A 9,257-nucleotide genomic window follows, 5' to 3' on the forward strand; every position below is an offset into this window, starting at 1 on the left:
GGTTATTTAAGAGTGAGATGTCGGCTATTTAAGATCTGTAGTGAGATGTTGGTTATTTAAGATTTGTAGTGAGATGTCGGTTATATAAGATCTGTAATGAGATGTCGGTTATATAAGATCTGTAGTGAGATGTCAGTTATATAAGATCTGTAGTGAGATGTCGGTTATATAAGATCTGTAGTGAGATGTCGGTTATATAAGATCTGTAGTGAGATGTCGGTTATTTAAGATCTGTAATGAGATGTCGGTTATATAAGATCTGTAGTGAGATGTCGGTTATATAAGATCTGTAGTGAGATGTCAGTTATATAAGTTCTGTAGTGAGATGTCGGTTATTTAAGAGTGAGATGTCGGTTATATAAGATCTGTAGTGAGATGTCGGTTATTTAAGATCTGTAGTGAGATGTCGGTTATTTAAGATCTGTAATGAGATGTCGGTTATATAAGATCTGTAGTGAGATGTCGGTTATATAAGATCTGTAGTGAGATGTCGGTTATATAAGTTCTGTAGTGAGATGTCGGTTATTTAAGAGTTAGATGTCGGTTATTTAAGATCTGTAGTGAGATGTCGGTTATTTAAGATCTGTAGTGAGATGTCGGTTATTTAAGATCTGTAGTGAGATGTCGGTTATTTAAGATCTGTAGTGAGATGTCGGTTATATAAGATCTGTAGTGAGATGTCGGTTATATAATATCTGTAGTGAGATGTCGGTTATATAAGATCTGTAGTGAGATGTCGGTTATATAAGATCTGTAGTGAGATGTCGGTTATATAAGATCTGTAGTGACATGTCGGTTATATAAGATCTGTAGTGAGATGTCGGTTATATAAGATCTGTAGTGAGATGTCGGTTATTTAAGATCTGTAGTGAGATGTCGGTTATATAAGATCTGTAGTGAGATGTCGGTTATTTAAGATCTGTAATGAGATGTCGGTTATATAAGATCTGTAGTGACATGTCGGTTATTTAAGATCTGTAGTGACATGTCGGTTATTTTAGATCTGTAGTGACATGTCGGTTATTTAAGATCTGTAGTGACATGTCGGTTATATAAGATCTGTAGTGACATGTCGGTTATTTAAGATCTGTAGTGACATGCTTATATATCAATTGTGTTAGTTTATATTATAGCTTTGTCATCCAAATGTAAATATATTGAAATGTATACTAAAACAGAGTAAACGGTTACCAATGTTTAAATTACACAGACTTTAGAAAGGCAGCAACTTGTTAACTGTAATTGTTTGAGTTATATGCATTTATAGACTTTAAGTTGAGAAGGAAATAAATCATCAAATTTCAACAAATCAGGACATGGTTTCAATGAACGCCTTGAAGGTGCCTAGACAACTTAGCCCACGCGGCTATAAATCTATGACGACACCTATCCATTATCCAGGGACGACGATTTCCGGAGTTCTTTACCGGTAAAGCTAACTATTCTCAAGAAAGACAGCCTTATCTGTGGTGACCAGGAATGTTTCCTGGTAACAGTTATTTATTATATTTGATTTACATGGAAAATGTCCTGTTTAAATATTACTAAAACGTTTTAAGCAGCTTTCTAAAATACTCAAACAATTCCAAGAACATGTACTGTGAATACTTCCTAGTGTGTTTACACGATCGTTAAACAAATTCACTCTGAGCTTCACTCTACCAAAACAAGAGTATACCGTACAGGGGTCAGTATTATACTGTATACCGTACAGGGGTCAGTATTATAACGGATACCGTACAGGGGTCAGTATTATAACGTATACCGTACAGGGGTCAGTAGTATAACGTATACGGTACAGGGGTCAGTATTATAACGTATACGATACAGGGGTCAGTATTATAACGTATACGGTACAGGAGTCAGTATTATAACGTATACCGTACAGGGGTCAGTATTATAACGTATACCGTACAGGGGTCAGTATTATAACGTATACGGTACAGGGGTCAGTATTATAACGTATACGGTACAGGGGTCAGTATTATAACGTATACCGTACAGGGGTCAGTATTATAACGTATACCGTACAGGGGTCAGTACTATAACGTATACGGTACAGGGGTCAGTATTATAACTTATACGGTACAGGGGTCAGTATTATAACGTATACCGTACAGGGGTCAGTATTATAACGTATACGGTACAGGGGTCAGTATTATAACGTATACCGTACAGGGGTCAGTATTATAACGTATACGGTACAGGGGTCAGTATTATAACGTATACGGTACAGGGGTCAGTATTATAACTTATACGGTACAGGGGTCAGTATTATAACGTATACCGTACAGGGGTCAGTATTATAACGTATACGGTACAGGGGTCAGTATTATAACGTATACCGTACAGGGGTCAGTATTATAACGTATACCGTACAGGGGTCAGTATTATAACGTATACCGTACAGGGGTCAGTATTATAACGTATACCGTACAGGGGTCAGTATTATAACGTATACCGTACAGGGGTCAGTATTATAACGTATACGGTACAGGGGTCAGTATTATAACGTATACCGTACAGGGGTCAGTATTATAACGTATACCGTACAGGGGTCAGTATTATAACGTATACCGGTACAGGGGTCAGTATTATAACGTATACCGTACAGGGGTCAGTATTATAACGTATACCGTACAGGGGTCAGTATTATAACGTATACCGTACAGGGGTCAGTATTATAACGTATACCGTACAGGGGTCAGTATCATAACGTATACCGTACAGGGGTCAGTATCATAACGTATACCGTACAGGGGTCAGTATCATAACGTATACCGTACAGGGGTCAGTATTATAACGTATACCGTACAGGGGTCAGTATTATAACGTATACGGTACAGGGGTCAGTATTATAACGTATACCGTACAGGGGTCAGTATTATAACGTATACCGTACAGGGGTCAGTATTATAACGTATACCGTACAGGGGTCAGTATCATAACGTATACCGTACAGGGGTCAGTATCATAACGTATACCGTACAGGGGTCAGTATCATAACGTATACCGTACAGGGGTCAGTATCATAACGTATACCGTACAGGGGTCAGTATCATAACGTATACCGTACAGGGGTCAGTATCATAACGTATACCGTACAGGGGTCAGTATTATAACGTATACCGTACAGGGGTCAGTATTATAACGTATACCGTACAGGGGTCAGTATTATAACGTATACCGTACAGGGGTCAGTATTATAACGTATACGGTACAGGGGTCAGTATTATAACGTATACCGTACAGGGGTCAGTATTATAACGTATACCGTACAGGGGTCAGTATTATAACGTATACCGTACAGGGGAGTATTATAACGTATACCGTACAGGGGTCAGTATTATAACGTATACGGTACAGGGGTCAGTATTATAACGTATACCGTACAGGGGTCAGTATTATAACGTATACGGTACAGGGGTCAGTATTATAACGTATACCGTACAGGGGTCAGTATTATAACGTATACGGTACAGGGGTCAGTATCATAACGTACAGGGGTCAGTATTATAACGTATACCGTACAGGGGTCAGTATTATAACGTATACCGTACAGGGGTCAGTATTATTTACGTATACCGTACAGGGGTCAGTATTATAACGTATACCGTACAGGGGTCAGTATTATAACGTATACCGTACAGGGGTCAGTATTATAACTTATACGGTACAGGGGTCAGTATTATAACGTATACCGTACAGGGGTCAGTATTATAACGTATACGGTACAGGGGTCAGTATTATAACTTATACGGTACAGGGGTCAGTAGTATAACGTATACCGTACAGGGGTCAGTATTATAACGTATACCGTACAGGGGTCAGTATTATAACGTATACGGTACAGGGGTCAGTTTTATAACGTATACCGTACAGGGGTCAGTATTATAACGTATACCGTACAGGGGTCAGTATTATAACGTATACCGTACAGGGGTCAGTATTATAACGTTTACCGTACAGGGGTCAGTATTATAACGTATACCGTACAGGGGTCAGTATTATAACGTATACGGTACAGGGGTCAGTATTATAACGTATACGGTACAGGGGTCAGTATTATAACGTATACCGTACAGCGGTCAGTATTATAACGTATACCGTACAGGGGTCAGTATTATAACGTATACCGTACAGGGGTCAGTATTATAATGTATACGGTACAGGGGTCAGTATTATAACGTATACGGTACAGGGGTCAGTATTATAACGTATACCGTACAGGGGTCAGTATTATAACGTACAGGGGTCAGTGAACATCTTTGTCTGATTGTCACAGTTGAACATCTTTGTCCGATTGTCACAGTTGAACATCTTTGTCCAATTGTCACAGTTGAACATCTTTGTCCGATTGTCACAGTTGAACATCTTTGTCCAATTGTCACAGTTGAACATCTTTTTTTTTTTTGTAATTATCTTTTTATTCAGGATTTTCATCAATATACATAAAATACAATTATTCCTTTACACACTCACACACAAACATACACAAAAACCTAATCTATATATATCATTTGCTTGCTCTCACGTACATCGACAAAATATTGCATATAAAATTCCCACGCATATTGCATACTGCATACATTTACACACATCCAATCTTATATCCAGAGATATATTAACATAGTACGGTATACGGTATATAGATATATACTGTATACATAATACATACACAAGCAAAGCGAGAAAAGCAAAACATCATATTGACACTAATAAATTACATGTAAACAAAGATCATGTTCATACAGACAGCACATGCACACAGAACAACACACACACACACAAACTTTCAAAACATACTCATACATACATAATCAATTTGTACATGAAAACAAAGACGGTATATAAATATATACTGTATACATACAACAAAGAGAGAAAAGCAAACATCATATTCACACTTATAAATTACTTGTAAACATCATGTTCATACAAACAGCACATGCGCACACACCATCACACGTACACACACTCACACACATACACACACAACAAACTTTCAAACTCGCATACACACATATTTAATTTATACATGAAAACAAAGAAGAAAAAAGGCAGAGAAAAGAAGGGAAAGAGAGAGGAGAGGGGGAGGGAGATTCAAATATAAAGATGTATATATTAAAATGAAATAATTTAATTCAAAAACTTCTTTACCAAAATTAAATAGATTCGACACTGCCAGAAGGAAAATATTCAGTTTAGTTCCAATAATGGCATCCATTTCTTCCAATTATTTTCAAAAATCAATTTTTTGTGTACATTATTTCCATTGTTGATATATTTTTGAACAGTAAAATGATCCTTGATATCATTAACAAGGGCTGTTATATTTAAAGCTTTGTTGAAACATCTTGTTTTATAGATATAATATTTAATTATAATAATGATTTCATTATCAACAGGGTTGGCATATGAAGATAATAAACGAAATAAGAATGATTCTTTGTTCATAGAAAAAGCAATAAACAATATATCAACTAAGTTTTCAAATTCCTGCAATAATTCTTGTACACATACACATTCCCAGAGCAAATGCGTTACTTTCTCTGGTTCACTATAACAGAAAGTGCATAAAGGACTAGCAATTATATGTGTTTTAAAAAGAAAAGTATTTGTGACTAGGATATAGTGAATAATTCTCAGTTGAAACCATTGTAACTTTGGACTGCGGAAGACATTAAAGGGAATTTCAAAGATTTTTTTCCATTTGTCTTCATTAAAGTAGAAGTGTTGTTCCTGCCATTTCCTAACACCGGTTGGTACAGAAGCTGGTGTGATGAGACAATTATAAAAGTCTTTTGAGCCTTTATGGTTCTTATAGAAAATTTCTAAATGCAAAGGTATAAATGGCTGAACTGGATTTTCAAATGGAGGCTCTAAAACATAATTATCCATAAAAGATCTAACTGCAGATATCAGTCCGTGGTATTGGAGAAAGTTAGTGTTGGCTCTGAATTTTTCTAGAAACTCATTAATTGTATAGAAACTTAGATTACCATGATTTTTAACCAAGTCAGAAATTGTATAAATTCCAACATTAAACCAGTTTTTGTAAAAGATGGTGCTATTTCCAACTTTTATATCTGTATTATACCATAATGGAGTTTTCAAAAAAGAGTCATGATCCAATGCCCTTTTCCTAAATAGTCTAGAATTTCTCAATTTTTTCCATATTCTGAAAACATCTTTCCAAAATTTATTAGAACACTTAGATTCACATACAGATATGTAAGCATTCCCACAGCACTGTAACTTTTTAAAATATATCATAGTCTTTAGGAGGATAACCCATTTGCCTGAAGACTTAAACATCCTACGTACCCAACCTAACTTAAGTGAATCTATGAAAGCCTGGACATCTATCATTTTCAAGCCTCCATTTAAGTAGTTTTGGATAACAATATCTTTCTTTATTTTATGAGGCCTATCATTCCAAAGGTAGTCAAATATTATGGAATTTAACTGCACTATGAATCTCTCAGGTGGGTTAGGCAGAGTAATAAAAAGATAATTTAGCTGAGAGATTAATAGGGATTTTATAATATTAATTTTACCAATAGGAGTCAAATTCCGCTTTTTCCAAGAGGATATTAGAGATTTAAGTTTTACTATTTTTTTGTCAAAGTTCATCCTTGGCATTTCAGCTAGGTCAACAGAAAAGTCTATTCCTAGAAATGTGAACCTGCTTTTACCCCACTGTAAGTCTAATTGTGGCAAAAAAGTTTCCTGACTATATTTTTTGCTTCCAAACCAAATAACATGTGTTTTATCTGTGTTAATATTGAGCCCCGATATCTTAGAAAAATTGTCTAGCTCATTAATAGATTCCTTTAAAGATTTTTTCTGAACCATCAAGCAACAATCCGGTATCATCAGCATATTGTAAATTAAGAATATCTGTATTATCTACCTGTATACCTCTAATATCTTTGTTATTTCTTATTCTAGCAGCAAGAACTTCAGCACAGAGAATAAATATATATGCAGCGATCGGGTCGCCTTGTCTGCATCCATGTTGGATGTTGACAGCAGAAGAAATATTGCCACCTTGATTTACATAAGAAAAAACTTCACAATGCAAAGTTTTGACCCACTTTTTGATATCAGTTCCAAAATTAAAAAAATTTAAGACCTTCTCAATAAAATTCCATGAAACAGAATCAAAGGCTTTTTCAAAATCTATTGATAGTAGCATTCCAGGAATATTTTCTTCTTCAGCATACTGCATCACATCATATAGAGTTCTGATATTCTCACCTATATAGCGATCAGATAGAAAACCGGTTTGCTCACAATTAATTAACTTGTTTAAATATTTTCTTATTCTTTGGGAGATAATTCCAGAAGCTATTTTATATGAAATGTTTAAAAGAGAAATAGGTCTCCAATTTTTTATAAAATGTCGAGGTTTGTTACCCTTAGGAATACAGGTTATTATGCCTTGTCTCTGTGTTACTGAAAGTTGACCAATAGAGAAACCATAGTTGATAGACCTAACAACAAAGTCCTTTAGATCTTTCCAAAAGCATTTAAAAAATTCAGCAGTATATCCATCTGAACCAGGGCTTTTATTGTTTTTCATATGTTTTAGAAATATACCTGCCTCGTCTACTGTAATCATACCTTCTATACTATTGGCTTCATGTTCCTCTAATTTTGGAATATTACAACCATGTAGATAATTGTCCAGACTAACATGTTCAACTTCCTTAAATCTGTATAAATCCTCATAGAAATTGTGTACTTCATTTAAAATTTCTTTTTGGTCCGTTATAATATTATCATTTTTCTGTAGTTTTGGAATAATTTTTGAAGTAAAATTACGGTTCTCTAAACTGAAGAAGTATGCTGTTGGTTTTTCCCCTTCTTCTATCCATTTTGCCCTGGCCCTAACTATACTACCCTTGATCTTTTTTTATCCGTATACTTTCTAACTCTTTTACTTTTGCTTCTAATTCCTCTCTATTGTGATCATAATTAGCTTCTAATGTCTCTATTTCTCTTATCAGTTCTTTTTCTCTAATGTTCTGCTGTTTTTTCCTGTATGAAGCATAAGATATAGTTCGCCCTCTGATTTCCATTAACAAAGTTTCTAAGAATAGCTGATCATCAATAATAAATTGAATTTCGCTATTGGAAATAGTTGGGGCAGCAGTTAAGTTATAAACCGGAAGAGAGTATTGCAATTTGACACTTTTTATAACATTTTCTACTAATTCCAAATATTCTTTTTCATACAGCAGAGAATTATTAAATTTCCAAAGACCCTTCCCTTTTTTAAAATCATTAAAATTTAGAGATATGTATGGAGCCGAATGATCTGTTCTGTAACCAGGTTCAATATTAGAATGTGATACTGATGAAACAAGATTATCAGAAATAAGAAAAAAATCTAGTCTTGCTTGCTTTCTTGGATATCTTTTACGCCAGGTAAATCTTCTGGTATCTGGGTGGCTATCTCTATAAATGTCAACAAGAGACAGATTTTCAATAATCTCTAAAACTTTCCTTCGAGCTGCACTATTATTAATATTTTGATAGTTATCATAATCTTTATCAGGATTTAAAACGAGGTTAAAATCTCCACAAACAATTATCTTATCGTTACCAAAGCTATCGACAGTATCTAAGATGAGGTTAAAAAAATCTCAGTTGAACATCTTTGTCCGATTGTCACAGTAGAACATCTTTGTCCGATTGTCACAGTTGAACATCTTTGTCCGATTGTCACAGTTGAACATCTTAGTCTGATTGTCACAGTTGAACATCTTTGTCCGATTGTCACAGTTGAACATCTTAGTCTGATTGTCACAGTTGAACATCTTTGTCCGATTGCCACAGTTGAACATCTTAGTCTGATTGTCACAGTAGAACATCTTTGTCCGATTGCCACAGTTGAACATCTTTGTCTGATTGTCACAATTGAATATCTTCGTCCGATTGTGACAGTTGAACATCTTTGTCTGATTGTCACAGTTCAAGTTCAAGTTCAAGTTCTTTATTACTTTAAGTCAGCTGACTTATCAGTTATAACATATATACAGAACAACATAATACAAAGACAACAACAGTTATACACGCGTACGCACACACTCGCACACACCGCCACACACACACACCCCGCCACACACACCCTCACATACAGTGGAGAGTAAACACTATGTCGCAGTAATCAGCTCAGATCTCCTTTTGTTTCCCTTTTAACAAATACTTGCCAAGATTTCTTATTTCCGACAAATTCTCACACGTAA

This window comes from Pecten maximus, chromosome 13 (genome assembly GCF_902652985.1).
Source record: "Pecten maximus chromosome 13, xPecMax1.1, whole genome shotgun sequence".
Taxonomy (NCBI): Eukaryota; Metazoa; Mollusca; class Bivalvia; order Pectinida; family Pectinidae; genus Pecten; species Pecten maximus.